Below are 16,776 nucleotides of genomic sequence, written 5' to 3' on the forward strand. Positions count from 1 at the left end.
GTCAGGAGGGGAACAAATGGAGGAGAAAAGGGATCAACTGGACACATAAGAGGAAAACCAATTATATTCACCCCTCGGTGTCTACGGGAGGCTGGGTCTAGCACCCCTGCGGACACCAAAATTCAAGGAAGCTCAATTCTCTTATAAAATGGCAAAGTATTTGCATATAACCTATGCACATCCTCCTGTACACTTTAAATCATCCCTAGATTACTAGAGATGATGCATCTCTAATACAATCCAAGTGCTACATCAACACTGGCAGGTACAAGGCAACTTCAAGGTTTGCTTTTAGATACTTTTCATAATTTCTCTTCCTGAATATTTCCTATCCATAGTTGGTTAATATTCAATGATACAGAGCCCACTGATACAGAGGACCAACTGTACTGTCCCAGTAGTGGCTGAAAATTAACACTTCCTGTGTGTGAACTACTGTGTCTACGCAGGTTTCATGTGATAACTCATTCCATGTTCATCACACATCTCTGAGGTGGGTGTTAACGTTCTCCTTCACTGCGGGGAATCCCACAGAATGAAGTCACTAGCCTGGGTCCTAGAGCGAGTTCATGCTCAAAGCTGGCATCTACAGCCAGGCAAAGGCCCATAGTTCTAAACCCCACTGCTCACTCCCTTCACAGACAAGTGTCCCAGGGACCAAAGGAGCCTCAAGAAGGAAGAAATCATCATTAGTGCCAATCATACAAAAAAAAAAAAATGTGGAGTCAGAAGCTCCTGGACTTCCGATATGCAGCTTCAGTGGAGGAATTGTGGCTAAAATCAGAAAGCAGATGACAATCCTTAGGAAGAAAAAGAAAGCAACATGGGACAGCTGGCTTAAGTAAAACTCTCCATCCAAGGAATCAACAGTTAAAAAGACAAGAGTCCAAAACAAGGAATGTGGGAAGGGAAGAGAAGGAATAGATCTGCTGGGTCAACTCTGAGAACAGGATGAACTAGGACAGCAATAAATAATAATTGATGGGGAACTATGATAGAAAGATAAAAGCAGAAAATAAACAAAGTGCCAGTCAATATCTTTCCCCAAAGTAAAGTTCATGACAGTAAAAATATCTTACCTGTTAACAAATAGGGGCTCATCAACAACAAAAAACAAACACCCTGATTTAAAAATGGGCAAAAGTCTTCAATACACATTTCTCCACAGAAGATATTCAGACAGCAAATAAATGCATGAAAAGATGCTCAACATCACTAACCATTCAGTTCAGTTCAGTCGCTAAGTCATGTCTGACTCTTTGCAACCCCATGAATCACAGCACACCAGGCCTCCCTGTCCATCACCAACTCCCAGAGTTCACTCAAACTCATGTCCATCAAGTTGGTGATGCCATCCAGCCATCTCATCCTCTGTCATCCCCTTCTCCTCCTGCCCTCAATCCCTCCCAGCATCAGAGTCTTTCCCAATGAGTCAACTCTTCGCATGAGGTGGCCAAAGTATTGGAGTTTCAGCCTCAGCATCAGTCCTTCCAATGAACACCCAGGACTGATCTCCTTTAGGATGGACTGGTTGGATCTCCTTGCAGTCCAAGGGACTCTCAAGAGTCTTTTCCAACACCACAGTTCAAAAGCATCAATTCTTCAGCACTCAACTTTCTTGACAGTCCAACTCTCACATCCATACATGACCACTGGAAAAACCATAGCCTTGACTAGACGAACCTTTGTTGGCAAAGTAATGTCTCTGCTTTTGAATATGCTATCTAGGTTGGTCATAACTTTCCTTCCCAGGAGTAAGCGTCTTTAATTTCATGGCTGCAGTCACCATCTGCAGTGATTTTGTTTTGTGTGTGTGTGTGTGTGTGTGTGTAATAAAGTTTTATTAAAGTATAAAGGAGATAGAGAAAGCTTCTGACATAGGCATCAGAAGGGGGCAGAAAGAGTACCCGCTTGCTAGTGTAATTCCCAAGGAGTCATGAAATGGTTAAAGAGACCGAGAAAGGAGAGTTCGGTCCACACGCTTTGTCCATTTCTGGTCGGTTCCCGAAGGAGACATTGGGTGCCTCTTGGCATTGGCAGGTCGGTATAACGCCCCGACAGGTTTCTGCCATAAGCCCTATGAGATCACCGTGGAACCGCAGAGCAGAGCTCCTTACTTGTTTCACGCAGGGCATGCCATTCATTCACACAAGCACACGGTAGAGTTAGTAAAGCATAGCAGAAAACATGTTCACTAAGAGAACAAAGAACTAAAGCTCCAAGCATCCTTACCTTGTCCTGAAGGATCCCGGACGAGCCCCCAAGATGAAAGGTTGTTGTTGAATCACGCGAATACACCAGGATTCTTGGCCCCCGGAGGAGAAGAATTCAATTCGGGGCCAGAGACGAGGCTTGATCGCTCAGAGCTTTTGTGTAATAAAGTTTTATTAAAGTATAAAGGAGATAGAGAAAGCTTCTGACATACGCATCAGAAGGGGGCAGAAAGAGTACCCCCTGCAGTGATTTTGGAGCCCAGAAAAATAAAGTCTGACACTGTTTCCACTATTTCCCCATTTATTTCCCATGAAGTGATAGGACCATGATCTTAGTTTTCTGAATGCCATGATCTTCGTTTTCTGAATGTTGAGCTTTAAGCCAAGTTTTTCACTCTCCTCTTTCACTTTCATCAAGAGGCTCTTTAGTTCCTCTTCACTTTCTGCCATAAGGGTGGTGTCATCTGCATATCTGAGGTTATTGATATTTCTCCCAGCAATCTTGATTCCAGCTTGTGCTTCTTCCAGTCCAGCGTTTCTCATGATGTACTCTGCATAGAAGTTAAATGAGCAGGGTGACAATATACAGCCTTGACGAACTCCTTTTCCTATTTGGAACCAGTTTGTTGTTCCATGTCCAGTTCTAACTGTTGCTTCCTGACCTGCACATAGGTTTCTCAAGAGGCAGGTCAGTGGTCTGGTATTCCCATCTCTTTCAGAATTTCCCACAGTTTATTGTGATCCACACAGTCAAAGGCTTTGGCATAGTCAATAAAGCAGAAATAGATGTTTTTCTGGAACTCTCTTGCTTTTTCCATGATCCAGCAGATGTTGGCAATTTGATCTCTGGTTCCTCTGCCTTTTCTAAAACCAGCTTGAACATCTGGAAGTTCAAGGTTCACGTATTGCTGAAACCTAGTTTGGAGAATTTTGAGCAGTATTTTACTAGCGTGTGAGATGAGTGCAATTGTGTGGTAGTTTGAGCATTGTTTGGCATTGCCTTTCTTTGGGATTGGAATGAAAACTGACCTTTTCCAGTCCTGTGGCCACTGCTGAGTTTTCCTAATTTGCTGTCATATTGAGGGCAGCACTTTCACAGCATCATCTTTCAGAATTTGAAATGGCTCAACTGGAATTCCATCACCTCCACTAGCTTTGTTCGTAGTGATTCTGTCTAAGGCCCACTTGACTTCACATTCCAGGATGTCTAGCTCTAGGTCAGTGATCACACCATCGTGATTATCTTGGTTGTGAAGCTCTGTTTTGTACAATTCTTCTGTGTATTCTTGCCACCTCTTCTTAATATCTTCTGTTTCTGTTAGATCCATACCATTTCTGTCCTTTATTGAGCTCATCTTTGCATGAAATGTTCCCTTGGTATCTCTAATTTTCTTGAAGAGATCTCTAGTCTTTCCCATTCTGTTGTTTTCCTCTTTTTCTTTGCATTGATCACTGAGGAAGGCTTTCTTATCTCTCCTTGCTATTCTTTGGAACTCTGCATTCAGATGCTTATATCTTTCCTCTTCTCCTTTGTTTTTGGCTTCTCTCCTTTTCACAGCTATTTTTAAGGCCTCCTCAGACAGCCATTTTGCTTTTTTGCATTTCTTTTCCATGGGGATGGTCTTGATCCCTGTCTCCTGTACAGAATCACGAACATCTGTCCATAGTTCATCAGGCACTCTGTCTATCAGATCTGGTCCCTTAAATCTATTTCTCACTTCCACTGTATAATCATAAGGGATTTGATTTAGGTCATACCTGAATGGTCCAGTGGTTTTCCCCACTAATCATTAGAGAAATGCAAATCAAATCCACAGTGAGCTACTACTTCACCCCATTAGGATGGCTATTATAAAAACACAGATTTTTAAAAATTAAAAAGTGCTGCCAAGTATGTGAAGAAATTAGAAGCTTCCCTGTGCACTGCTAGTGGAAATATAAAATGATGAGGCACTGTGAAAAACAGTATGGCAATCCTTAAAATAAGAAGACAGGCATACCACATGATCCAGTAATTCTCCTTTGAGTATAAACTCAAAAGACATGAAACCAGGGATTTGAAAAAATATTTGTACACCCATGTTTATAGCAGCATTATTCACAATAGCCAAAAGGGTAGAAGCAGCCTAAGTGCCCACTGACAAATTAATGGATAAACAAAATGTGGCATATTCATACAATGGAATAATATTCAGCCTTGAAAAAAAAAGAAATTCTGATACACTTTACAACATGAGTGAAGGTTGAAGACATGATGCTAAGTGAAATAAGCCAGTCACACAAGGGAAAATACTTACGTGAGGTTCCTAGAATGGTCAAACTCATAGCGAGAAGTCAGGATGAGGGCTCCCAAGGGCCAGGGGCTCTGGGGAGAAGTGAATGATAGTGGGTATAGGGTTTCTCTTTGAAATGATGAAACGTTCAGCAACTAGACAGGAAAAATGGATGCAAACCATGGAGGATGTACTAAATGTCCTGAAATTGTGGCTAAAGTAGTCAACTTAATTTAAATATAATTTACACAAGTTAATAAAAAAGAATTTCAGATTCACTGAATTGTAAACTCTATGCAAAAAATATATGCTGTGGATATTATATTCCAATAAAATTGTTAATAAAAAAATAAAAAGAATCAGGGGTTGAAGAGAAGCCAAGGTCAGGGTGAGTGGGAACATGGAATCCTTTCCATCAGAGTGGGGCAGGCTTGCCCACACTGCACACCACATGACATCAAGTAGTTGCTAAGACTTTTTGCGACCCCATGGACTGCAGCACACCAGATTTCCCTGTCCTTCCCTGTCTTCAGGAGTTTGCTCAAGCTCATGTCCACTGAGTCAGTGATGCCATCCAACCATCTCATCCTCTGTTGCTCCCTTCTCCTGCTCTCAATCTTTCCCAGCATCAGGGTCTTTTCCAGTGAGTTGGCTTTTCACATCAGGCAGCCAAAGTATTGGAGTTCCAGTTCCAGTACAGTCCTTTCAATGAATATTCAGGGCTGATTTCCTTTGGGATTGACTGGTTTGATATCCTTGCAGTTCAAGGGACTCTCAAGAGTCTTCTCCAGCACCACAATTCAAAAGCATTAATCCTTTGGTGCTCAGCCTTCTTTATGGTCCAACTCTCACATCCACACGTAACAACTGGAAAAACCATAGCTTTGACTAGTCAGACCTTGGTCAGCAAAGTGACATCTCTGCTTTTAAATACGCTGTCTAGCTTTGTCATAGCTTTTCTTCCAACGAGCAACTGTCTTTTAACTTCATGGATGCAGTCACTGTCCACAGTGATTTTGGAGCCCAAGAAAAGAAAATCTGCCACTGTTTCCATTTTCCCCCATCTACTTGCCATGAAGTGACAGGACCAGATGTCATGATCTTAGTTTTTTGAATGTTGAGTTTTAAGCCAGCTTTTTCACTCTCCTCTTTCACCTTTATCAATAAGGGACACAAAAATGGCACAGAAGTAGACCAAATATGTGATTAAATTTAATTAATTTATATCCATGCAAAGAACTAATTTTTCATGTCTGAAAAATTATAGCCAAACTCCAGAAACAGTTGAAAAATAAAGGAGAGCAGTTGTTTGATAATTAAAGTGTGCTAAGGTCCTCATCATGATAGAGAAATTGATAAAAAAAAATGCTGAAAAACTTCAAATTATATATAGTTAAAATGCTTCACTGAAAAGACCCTGAGGCTGGGAAACATTGAGGGCAGGAGGAGAAGGGGGTGACAAAAAATGAGATAGTTGGATGGCATCACCTACTCAATGGATGTGAGTGTGAGAAAATTCCAGGAGTTATGAAGGACAGGAAAACCTGGGGTGCTGCAGTCCATGCAGTTGCAAAGAGTCAGACGCGACTGAGCAAATAAACAACAAAAATGGACCCAACTGTTTCCTCCCACAAAAAGCTCTAAACCCAATTTGACAGGGGCTTCTAGAAGGTCATTAAGAATAAATGAGGTCATAGGGTGGGATTCTAATTCAACAGGGTGATCTTTTGAGAAGAGGAAGGGCAAGATTTCACTCTCTTGTGAGGACACAGCCACAAGTCTGCCATCTGAAAGCTAGGAAGAGGGTTCTCATGAGAACCATACTCTGCTGACACCATGATATCCCACTTCCAGCCTCCAGAACTGTGAGAAAAACATTTCTGTTGTTTAAGGCACCCAGTCTATGGTATTTTTGCTATGGCAGCCTGAGCAGATCAAAATAACCAATAAAAGAGAAGAGACAGCCTGGAAATCTACATATATACACAGAGAAATGGTATCAGAAATCACCAAGGAAAGGACTTGACTACTGAATGAGATCTGGGGCTAGTGATAATTCAATGGAAAAATTAAATTTGAAATCTTAGCTCACAACATACTGTCAACTACAAATTGCCACTCACCAAGGGCATTTGCCATCTGCCTCTGCAGAGACTGAATCCTACACTGCTGCAGCTGTTGGCCTTCAATAGGCCCTGAAGGGAGTTCAGGGTGGAGAATGACGTACTTTGTGCTCCATGAAAACTGGTGGAACAGGCTTTTAGATAGATATTTTCAGGACCTGGTTTCGTGGCCCCAATCCCCAATCTCATATCTAGAAAAGCACTAAATCCCTTCATGGTGACATCAGCTACTCAAGACTAACAGAAAACCTTTTGTAAGATAAGTGCTTTAATGCATTGAATTTCCCCTTCACCAAAATCACGTATACTGACCTTCCACCACTACCTTTTTGGAGCAGTTTCTCAGCTCTCTGAGGTGCTGTCTCCCGGGCTGCAGTCCTCATTTCTGCCCCAAATAAAACTTAACTACCAACTCTTACGCAGTGTGTCTTTTTTAAGTCAACAACAGCAAAAGTAAATTCAAAGAGAATTAAAAATCTGAACATAAAAAGCAAGAAGTAAAGATGATTAGAAGAAAATATACAAGGCTATTGGTAAAAAGTGAGGAAATTCTTAAAGCAGAAAAAAAAGCACAAGCCATAAATGAAAATTAGCAAATTAAAAATGAAAAAATATAAGCCATAGGCTAGTAGTAGATATTTACAATGTATATTACTGACATGAAGGATCTAGAATGTGTAAAAAAGACTTCTCTAGATCAAAAAGATACCCCCACATGAAAAATGAGCAAAAGACATAAACAGACCATTCATAGATGAGTCATTACATATATATGTATACATATACATTTTTATTATTATGTATATATAGATGAAAAGATGCTCTACTAGAATAAGGCAAATGCACTTTAAAACAGAGTTACTATTTAGATAGCCAGTGGGAATTTGCTGCATGACTCAGGGAACTCAAACCCAGGCTCTGTCACAACCTACAGGGGTAGGAGGTGGGAGGGAAGTTCAAGAGGGAGGGGACATATATATACCTGTGGTTGATTCAAGTTGACATGGCAGAAACCAACACAATATTGCAAAGCAATTATCCTTCAATTAAAAATAAATAATTTTTTTAAATCAGCATAAAAAAACTATAAAATTTAACACCCATTAAATTAACAAAAATTTTAAAGTCCATGATTCAGCAATTCCACTCCTGGGCATATATCTAGACTAAATTATAATTCAAAAAGATACATGCATCCCATATGTTCATAAAAGTCCAATAAATCTAAGCAATGAGGAGGCTACAGAGAAACAGAACTATACACTGAGCAGGTGGGGGCATAAATTAGTACAACCACCTTAGAAAGATGGAGTTAACATGCCTTTTTATCCATTTACTGTCTTCTAGAAATGTACTCTAAAGGGAACACACCTGTGTGCAAAAGGAGACACAAACATACAAGAATGCTGTTGTCATATTGTGAATTTAGAAGAACTTTCCAAGCAACTTTGAATAAAATGACAGGAAAAACAGATATTAAATCCACCAATCCTAACATCATGATTAGTCACAACTCCAGCTACACCATTAAAAAATAACTAAGCTCATAGAATCCGGTCCCATCACTTCATGGCAAATGTAAGGGGAAAAAGTAAAAGCAGTGACAGATTTTCTTTTCTTGGGCTCCAAAATTACTGCAGATGGTGACTATAAACATGAAATTAGACGATGCTTGCCTTTTGGAAAGAAAGCCATGAGAAACCTAGACAGCATATTAAAAAGCAAAGACATCATTTGCTGACAAAGGTCCGTATAGTCAAAGCTATGGCTTTTCCAGTAGTCACGTATGGAATTGAGAGTTGGACCATAAAGAAGGCTGAGTGCCAAGGAATTGATGCTTTTGAATGATGGTACTGGAGAAGACTCTTGAGAGTCCCTTGGACTGCAAGATCAAACCAGTCAATCCTAAAGAAAATCAGCACTGAATATTCATTGGAGGGACTGATGCTGAAGCTAAAGCTCCAACACTTTGGTCACCTGATGTGAAGAGCCAACTCATTGGAAAAAACCCCTAAGCTGGGAAAGGTTGAAGGCCAAAGGAGAAGGGAGTCGCAGAGGATGAGATGGTTAGTAACATCACCAACTCAATGGACATGAACTTGAGCAAACTCTGGGAGGTAGTGAAGGACAGGGAAGCCTGGCATGCTTCAGTCCATGGGGTCACAAAGAGTCGGACATGACTTAGTGCCTCAACAACAACCAGCTATACTTTCTCCTCCTTGATCTCCTCAGGCAACAGAAAAGTGGATAAAGCATGATGTCCAGGATGCAAACTGAAGCTCAGAAAGAAAACACTTCTCACACAAGGACAGAAGCCATCAAGGACAAGTCACTCAAATTAAGTTGGAAGGTACAGCTGAAGCTGCCCTTCTTAAATATACTTGACATTAAAAGAAATGGCAGAGCAAATACACACAACTATGACAAAAGTAAAGAAGGAAAACCAAGTGCAGAAGCCAGCCTGGAAGGAAATATTCTCCCAGAAATGGGTGAGAAGTTCTCATGCAGGTGCTGGTGATAGCCAACACAAGAGAAGTACCTCTGGGTGGCTATTTCTCCACCCTTGATTCCGTCTCTAGATCACGCATTTTTTGCCTTGAACCTAATTTGTAATATTTCATTAGAAACTGGAGTGATTAGTACTTCTTAACTCTTTTAAAGCTGTCTGTGGAACATCCCTGGTCCAGTGGTTAAGACTCTGTACTCTCAATGCAGGGGGCATGGGTTCAATCCCCGGTCAAGGAACTAAGACCCTGTATGACTCAAGGTGTGGCCAAAACATTTTTTAAAATTAAGCTATCTGTGTCCTATCACTCACTTCAGGCTTTAAAAGTGTTGACCACACTCTAAGTTACAAAAAGAAAAAAAAGTTCTTCCAATAAATGATCCACTATGAAAAATTAAGAACATAAAATCAGCAAAACAAGAAAGAAAACATGAGAGGACAAGGCAAAGAAAGGAGATTACAAAGGGAAACTACAGAATTCAGGAAACATCCTGAGAGCAAAACACCTCTACAAAACTAATAAATAAATTAGAAATGGTGAGAAATAGCATAGAAAGAGTTGAAAACTTAAATAGTAATGCCCAGGAATGGCTTGAAATAATTACAGAGAGTCAGAAGTTAAATGAAAGGGTTTAGAGACCAAAACTGAGACATCAAATTAAATACTACAGCCCTGACATTAGTTATTTTATTCCAGCAATTCTGCTGCTAAGTCACTTCAGTCATGTCCAACTCTGTGTGACCCCATAGACGGCAGCCCACCAGGCTCCCCCGTCCCTGGGATTCTCCAGGCAAGAACACTGGAGTGGGTTGCCATTTCCTTCTCCAATGCATGAAAGTGAAAAGTGAAAGTGAAGTTGCTGAGTCTTGTCCGACTCTTCTCGACCTCATGGTCGCGAACCTACCAGGAACCTACCAGGCTCCTCCGTCCATGGGATTTTCCAGGCAAGAGTACTGGAGTGTCCAGCAATTCTACTACTGCTCAAAATAGTTTGGGCACATTTGGGAGACAATTGCTTTTTTTTTTAATTTAATAAAAGAAAACTAGCTTTGTTACTTTATTTTTATTTCTCATCCTTGACCTGCAGCAACTGTATACAACATGGCTAAAGGATTGGCACATAAAAGGCAAATATCATTAATAGCTGTAACTTCTGTAACATGTATTACATAATGGCACTACTGTAAAACTTTACACCTATGAAACCATTAATCTCAAAACTATCCCCCAAGGAAATAAATACCATTATTGTCTCCCATCTCATTAGAGTAAAGTGAAAGTGTTAATTGCTCAGGCGTGTCCAATTCTTTGTGACCCCATGGACTATAGCCTGCCAGACTACTCTGTCCAAGATATTCTCCAGGCAAGAATACTGGAGTGGGTAGCTACTCCCTTCTCCAGGGGATCTTCCCAACCCAGGGATGGAACCCAGGTCTCCTGCATTGCAGGCAGATTCTTTACTGAGGAAAGTGAGGCAGGAAGAAATGAAGTAACTTGCCCAAGATCACCAAACAAGTACCTGACACAGCTGGGATATGAACTCGGGCATCTGGGTCCAGCATCCATAATTTTTATCTCTCCACGAATGTGTGAATAAATGGCCAGCTGCTTCCTTTACCCAGCGTGGTCCCACTCCACTTCTCACTCTGTTTCTTCTATTGGGACTATGGGAAACCACTCAAAATTAGATATAAAAATTCTGGTTGATACCTTCTTCCAAGTGCATCTCATTCCACAATACCCATACCTCCTAATCCAGTTTTCAAGGAAGATCACACTTGTTGTCAAAATGTCTAGAAGCCACCTTACCCATCCCTTGCCTCTTCAGACACAGGTTCAGTCCCTTAATAAGTGAGGTCTTGTCAAAACCCACAAGAGGCCAGTCACAGAAGCAAGCTCAGGCCAAGGGCAAAGGAGAACAGTCTGGAATTAAGAGGGCTGGAAGAAGCCCCTACCCATTCAGAGGGTTTTCCTGGAGGTGGGGAGCAGCAGCAGAGGAGGTCAACAGAACACCACAGGAGGTTACAAAGCTGGGATCACCCAAGAGCATCAGTTGGGGGCAGGGTGGCAGTAGATCAAACAAGGCCTCTACCCAACAAAGTCAGTGAGTGGCTGACTGGTGTTGACAGTTATATTCAGAGAGCAAGGAATGAGGTAGTTCAAAGTCTCCAGGTTCATCTTAGGCAGCCTCCCAAGCATCTGGGGAGAGAGGCTGACCAGGGTCAAGCCGAGTTTCAAGACCATTGGAACGTGGATCCGCGACAAGGATCTACCTTCTGGCAGAGAACCAAGTGAAAATTTGATTGGAAGCTGGGTCAAAATAGACAAGCATCCTGAGAAACAAAGGACTCTCCTGGGACACCAGCGCCTGGCTTGAAGTCCAAGTCCAAATCCATGCCCAGGTAGGCGGCAGTGGAGCCCCCGACTCCCTTCCAGAATTGGTCCGAACTGACCTAAGTCTCATTTATTTCCCATGAAGTGATGGGACCAGATGCCATGATCTTAGTTTTCTGAATGTTGAGCTTTAAGCCAACTTTTTCACTCTCCTCTTTCACTTTCAGGACTGATGCTAAAGCTGAAACTCCAATACTTTGGCCACCTCATGCAAAGAGTTAACTCACTGGAAAAGCCTCTGATGCTGGGAGGGATTGAGGGCAGCAGAAGAAGGGGACGACAGAGGATGAGATGGCTGGATGGCATCACCGACTCAATGGGACAAGAGCTTGGGTGAACTCCAGGAGTTGGTGATGGACAGGGAGGCCTGGCGTGCTGCAACTCATGGGGTCGCAAAGAGTCGGACACAACTGAGCAACTGAACTGAACTGACCTAAGTCTGCACTTGTCCACTGCCTGCAGATGAGCAAGCAGGACTGAGGAAGGAGGGCTGCACACTGGTCCGTTCATGAAAGGATGAGTCTGTCACCCCTGCAAGGAAGACTGGGACAGGCATGCAGCCTCTCAGAAAATCAGACATTAATTGTGATTCTTGTTTATTCAAAACACCAACTGAGGAATCCTACAAAAGAAAGGGTGCCCGTGTGTGGAAGACTCTTTCCAAAGACAGCATTGTACTTCTCAATTTTTTACGGTAACGATTTAGTGAAATATTTTTATACTCAACTTGCATTTATAGGAGTTATATGTCAATGGACCTCATATTGAAATCCTCTTTGCACATATCAGAGCTTAATTTTACCTAACAAAGGAACTATTTAAGATGAACTGACTTGAGAAGAGAAAGAAAAAATGAAAAGACATAGAAAAGAGATCTTAATAGATTATGCATCCATTCCTTAAAAGGAAGATTTGAGAGAGAGATTTATTTTTCTCCATGTATTGATAACATTCTCAGGACATATTTCTCTTATAAGTTTGTAACTTTTGAGCGTCTTCACTCATTCTGCCTAACACCCCCCTACCCTGGTAGTGGGAATTCCTAAATAATGTGCTTTCACAACCTTGAGAAATTCCATAGAAATAGCACCTGCAAAAACAGTGTATATTAATCAACTGTGTTAGTGATTATCTTTTATGCTTTTCTTAGCATAACTGCCTTGTTACAAACCCCAAGGGCAGACCCAGAAAGGATTATGATTGAGATCATGAATGGACCTCGGAACCTCGGAACACCAGTTCAACACCAGGCATGAACACTGCCTACGCACTTGCTGACTGTTCTCAAGACTAGCCCAGGAGGGAATGGCCTCGGGTGAAAACAAGGAGATCTGGACCACGTCAGTGTAGTGTTTGGAGAAAGATAAGATCAAAGAAAGTCTTGTAGTCTGCAGTTAGGAATAAAGCTGGACTCCAAGTGGACTCTGAACCTCAGTCCAATAGAGGTTGCAGGTCTCCGACCCATGGCACTAGCTTTCATGTTCTGTCTTCATTCTCATCACTCACTCCCGCACCATTAGGGCAATGCCCCCCAACCCACCTCCACCCCCTACTCTCGCAGCCTCTGATAACTGCCATCTGTTCTCTATATCTCTGGGTTCAGTTTTGGAGAGGTTTTCTCTTGTTTGTTTTAGATTCCACACATAAGATCATACAGTATTTGCCTTGTCTGACTTATTTCACTTAAAGGAAAATACAAAATGCTCTCTCTTGGAAACAATTTGCCTCTTACATGTAGCTGTTTAAGAAGAAATACCAGGGCTTCCCTGGTGGCTGGGTGGTCACCTGTCAGTACAGGAGACACAGGTTTGATCCCTGGTCAGGGAAGATCCCACATGCCCCAACTAAGCCTGTACAGCAGTACACTAATAACTCAGCTGTGCTCTAGAGCCTTCAACTACTTTGTGCCTAGAATCCATGCTCCGAAACAAGAGAAGCCACAGCAATGAGAAGCCTGCACACCACAGAGAAGAGTAGTCCCTGCCATAACTAGAGAAAGCAAAACAGAAACCCGCAGAAACAAAGACCCAGCAGAGCCAAAAATAAATAGATAATTAACTAAAAAGCAAAAATAAAAACCCATCAGTTTACAAAAAAAGAGGAGGAAACACCATAGAAGATGGCCATCTACCACACTATGTAACTTAACTGAAATATTCTGTTACATGTAAGGATGGTCAGAAGCAGCATGCATTTAACCACAAATGTGACTCTAGGAATTTTCTGTATATAAGATACTCTACACAGTAGCCGAATTTCCTGTCTATAAGATACTCTACACAGTAGCCGTGCCCCACCACTAGTGCTCACTAGAATATGACACTCTCCTCAGATCTCTATCTTCATTAAATTCTACTCCTCCAAGTAAAAGTGCAGGGGCAGAAACAGTAAATGAGGGACACAAGGGAATGGGAGGTACTACTAATTATTTACAAAAGGCAAATACATAATGAGGATTTTTTTTTAAGTTTGTCATGCTAATATAAAGAGAAAGCAAAAAATAACTTCACAATATCTGATTACTGGTGATTTGGAAAGGGTTTTGGAAGCTGTATTTATCCCCAACAGGTCAGATACCAAAACAAACAAACAAAGAAAGTGAAACAGAAACAGGATTCCTTAAAAAGTTAGGCGCACTATTTACCATGCATAACGCGTGCACACACACACACACACACACACACACACACACACACACACACGACTGGCAGAGATATTACTAAAATGTTGATTATAAAATTGTAAGGTATTTAGGAATGAGCTAAAGAGACTCAAAATCAAAACCCTACTGGCACTCAGTGAAAAGATGTCTTTTCACCACATCGCCTGCCTGTCAGCACCCCCACAACGCCCACGTTCTGCAGGAGCTGTCTGGGCCCAGTGCTAAGGAATTGATTTTTTTTTTCTTAGATTGGCTTATTCATTTTAACTGTGAGACTTTCTATTCAGTGTTAATTCCCTAGTCTTCTGCTTGCACTATGTCCAGTCAGTAACCCAACTTCCTGGGCATGTAATGAAAGTAGGGATAACTCTTCAGAAATCAATACATTGTTACCAATAGCACGCATGCATGCTCAGTCTCTCAGTCCTATCCGACTCTTTGCAATCCCATGCACTGTAGCCCACCAGGTTCCTCTGTCCATGGGACTCTGCAGGCAGGAATACTGGAGTGGGTTGCCATTTCCTCCTCTAGTTATCAATAACAAGAAATAAACAAAGCATCCAATTTAAACATGGGCAAAAGGCAAGGAATCTTTCTTCCCAAGAGGACATACTTATGGCCAACAGGTATGTGAAAATGTGCTCAAAAACTGTAATCATCAGGGCAATGCAAATCAGAACCACAATGGAGCCATCACCTCACACCTGTTAGGATGCTTATTATCAAAAGAACAAGAGATAACAATGTCCTCGAGCATGTGGAGAAAAAAGTAATAGAACACGTGTACTGTTCATGGAAATGCAAACTGGTGTAGCCACTGTGGAAAACAGTGTGGAGGTTCCTTAAGAAATCAGAACTACCATAGGATCCAGCAATTCCATCTCTGAGTATAAAACCTAAAGGAAACGAAAACATCATCTCAAAGAGCTAACTGTACTCCAGTGCTCACTGCAGCATTATTCACAAGAGCCAAGGTACAGACACAATCTTAGTGTGGACAGGCAAACAGATAAAGGAAATGCTATATTTATGTGTATATATGGATATAGATAAAGATATACAGACATTCCATGCTGTCAGCCTTAAAAAAGGGGGAAAAAATCCTGCCCTCTGTAACACCATGGATGACCCAAGAGGGCATTATGCTAAGTGAAGTTAGCCACAGAAAGACAAGCGCTGCCAATATTACCTGGTATCACTTATATGTGGAATCTTAATTTTTAAAAAACAAAGTGGAAATCATAGAAACAGTAGAAGAATGGTTGCCAGGAGCTAGAGCGGTGAAGGAACTAGTGTTTCTGACAACCTAATGTTTATAGCAAGGCGGCAATAGCGACCCCATGGACTGTAGCCCACCAGGTTCCTCTGTCGTGGAATTCTCCAGGCAAGAATACTGGAGTGGGTTGCCATTTCCTTCTCCAGGGGATCTGCCGGACCCAGGGATTAAACCTGGGTCTCCTACACTGCAGGCAGATTACCGTCTGAACCACCGGGGATGAAGACAGTTGATAACACTATGTTGTATAACAGAAATCTGCTAATAGGTTAGAACTTCTCAACAACAAAACAACAACAACAACCAGAAAAAAAAGGGGGGGTAGATTTTTTTTAAATGAGTACACTGTTACAGACCAAGTTTGGTCAAATCTGGTCTTGTAACCATTTCCTTAATTTACAAAGCAGAAAGAGAGAAGTCAAGCCCCTAGTAGGCTAGGTGAGCCTCAGAAGTGCACCGGGCCCGCGCCCCCGCCTCCAGGTCCCCAGGGGCTGCATGTCTCGCGCCCGCGCACCGCCCGCGCCACACGCCGCTCCGCCGGGCCTCACCGCGCGCCCCGCACTCCCTGCGCGGGGCCGTACCGATGCCCGAGCTCAGAGCCGCATTGCGCCGTCCCTTGAGTAGCTGGGTCCTGACGGAGCGCGGCGGTCCCCTGCGCTGGCCTTTAGGAGGTGGGAGGAGCGGCGCGCGGTGCGCACAGGAAATCTGATAGGTGAGGAGCCGGCAGGCGGGCGGGGACTCGGGGCGCTGCTGCTGGGGATGGCTGGGCCCCCCGAGTCCCCACCCGTGCCCCGCGCGGGGCTCCGGGAGGTGACTTGACCCCGACGCCCAGCGCCAGGGGAGGCGGCAGGCACCGTCTGCGCTGTTCCGCTTTGGTGGCCCCCCAGCGGAAGAGCATCTTTCGCGCAGCACCGGACATTCAGGGCGGTGGAGTTTGTTCAAATTCCCGTTGCTGTTGTTGTTGTTATTGTTTAGTCGCTCAGTCGTGTCCAACTCTTTGGGAGCCCAGGGACTGTAGCCCGCCAGGCTCCTCTGTCCATGGGATTTCCCAGGCAAGAATACTGAAGCGGGTTGCCATTTCCTTCTCCAGCAGAACCCACCCCGCCCCCCCTCCACACACACACACATACCTTGAGGGGAGAGGGGAGCCTTGAGTTTCTCTCCCTGCCCACCATGGAAACGGTCCCGAAGTTAACTTCGAAAAAACCAAAACACCCTCTGTGCGGGAAGGCCCCGCGGTCCCGCGCTTCCCCAAACCCCAGATGCCTCAAGGAGGGCCTCCGCTCTTTCAGAAAAGAGATGCCATTTTCAGAGCCGTTTGGTGATGG

General features: G+C 42.9%; 1 protein-coding gene across 2 annotated transcripts in view; it reads right to left on the minus strand.

Annotated features, from left to right (window-relative positions):
* Nucleotides 1-16,143, minus strand: part of B3GALT5 (beta-1,3-galactosyltransferase 5) — a 43,985-nt gene extending 27,842 nt beyond the window's left edge. Inside the window, exon 1 of one of the 2 annotated variants that reach the window (XM_086341873.1) lies at nt 16,030-16,143. The gene's annotated coding sequence lies outside the window, so the exon portion shown is untranslated. Of the gene's footprint in view, nt 1-15,996 lie in introns of both variants that reach the window. The other variant, XM_086341779.1, reaches the window with a different exon arrangement.
* Nucleotides 16,144-16,776: the final 633 nt, after the last annotated feature.

This window comes from Bos grunniens, chromosome 1 (genome assembly GCF_055505025.1).
Source record: "Bos grunniens cultivar Pamir isolate PY7600 chromosome 1, Bosgru_T2T1.0, whole genome shotgun sequence".
Taxonomy (NCBI): domain Eukaryota; kingdom Metazoa; phylum Chordata; class Mammalia; order Artiodactyla; family Bovidae; genus Bos; species Bos grunniens.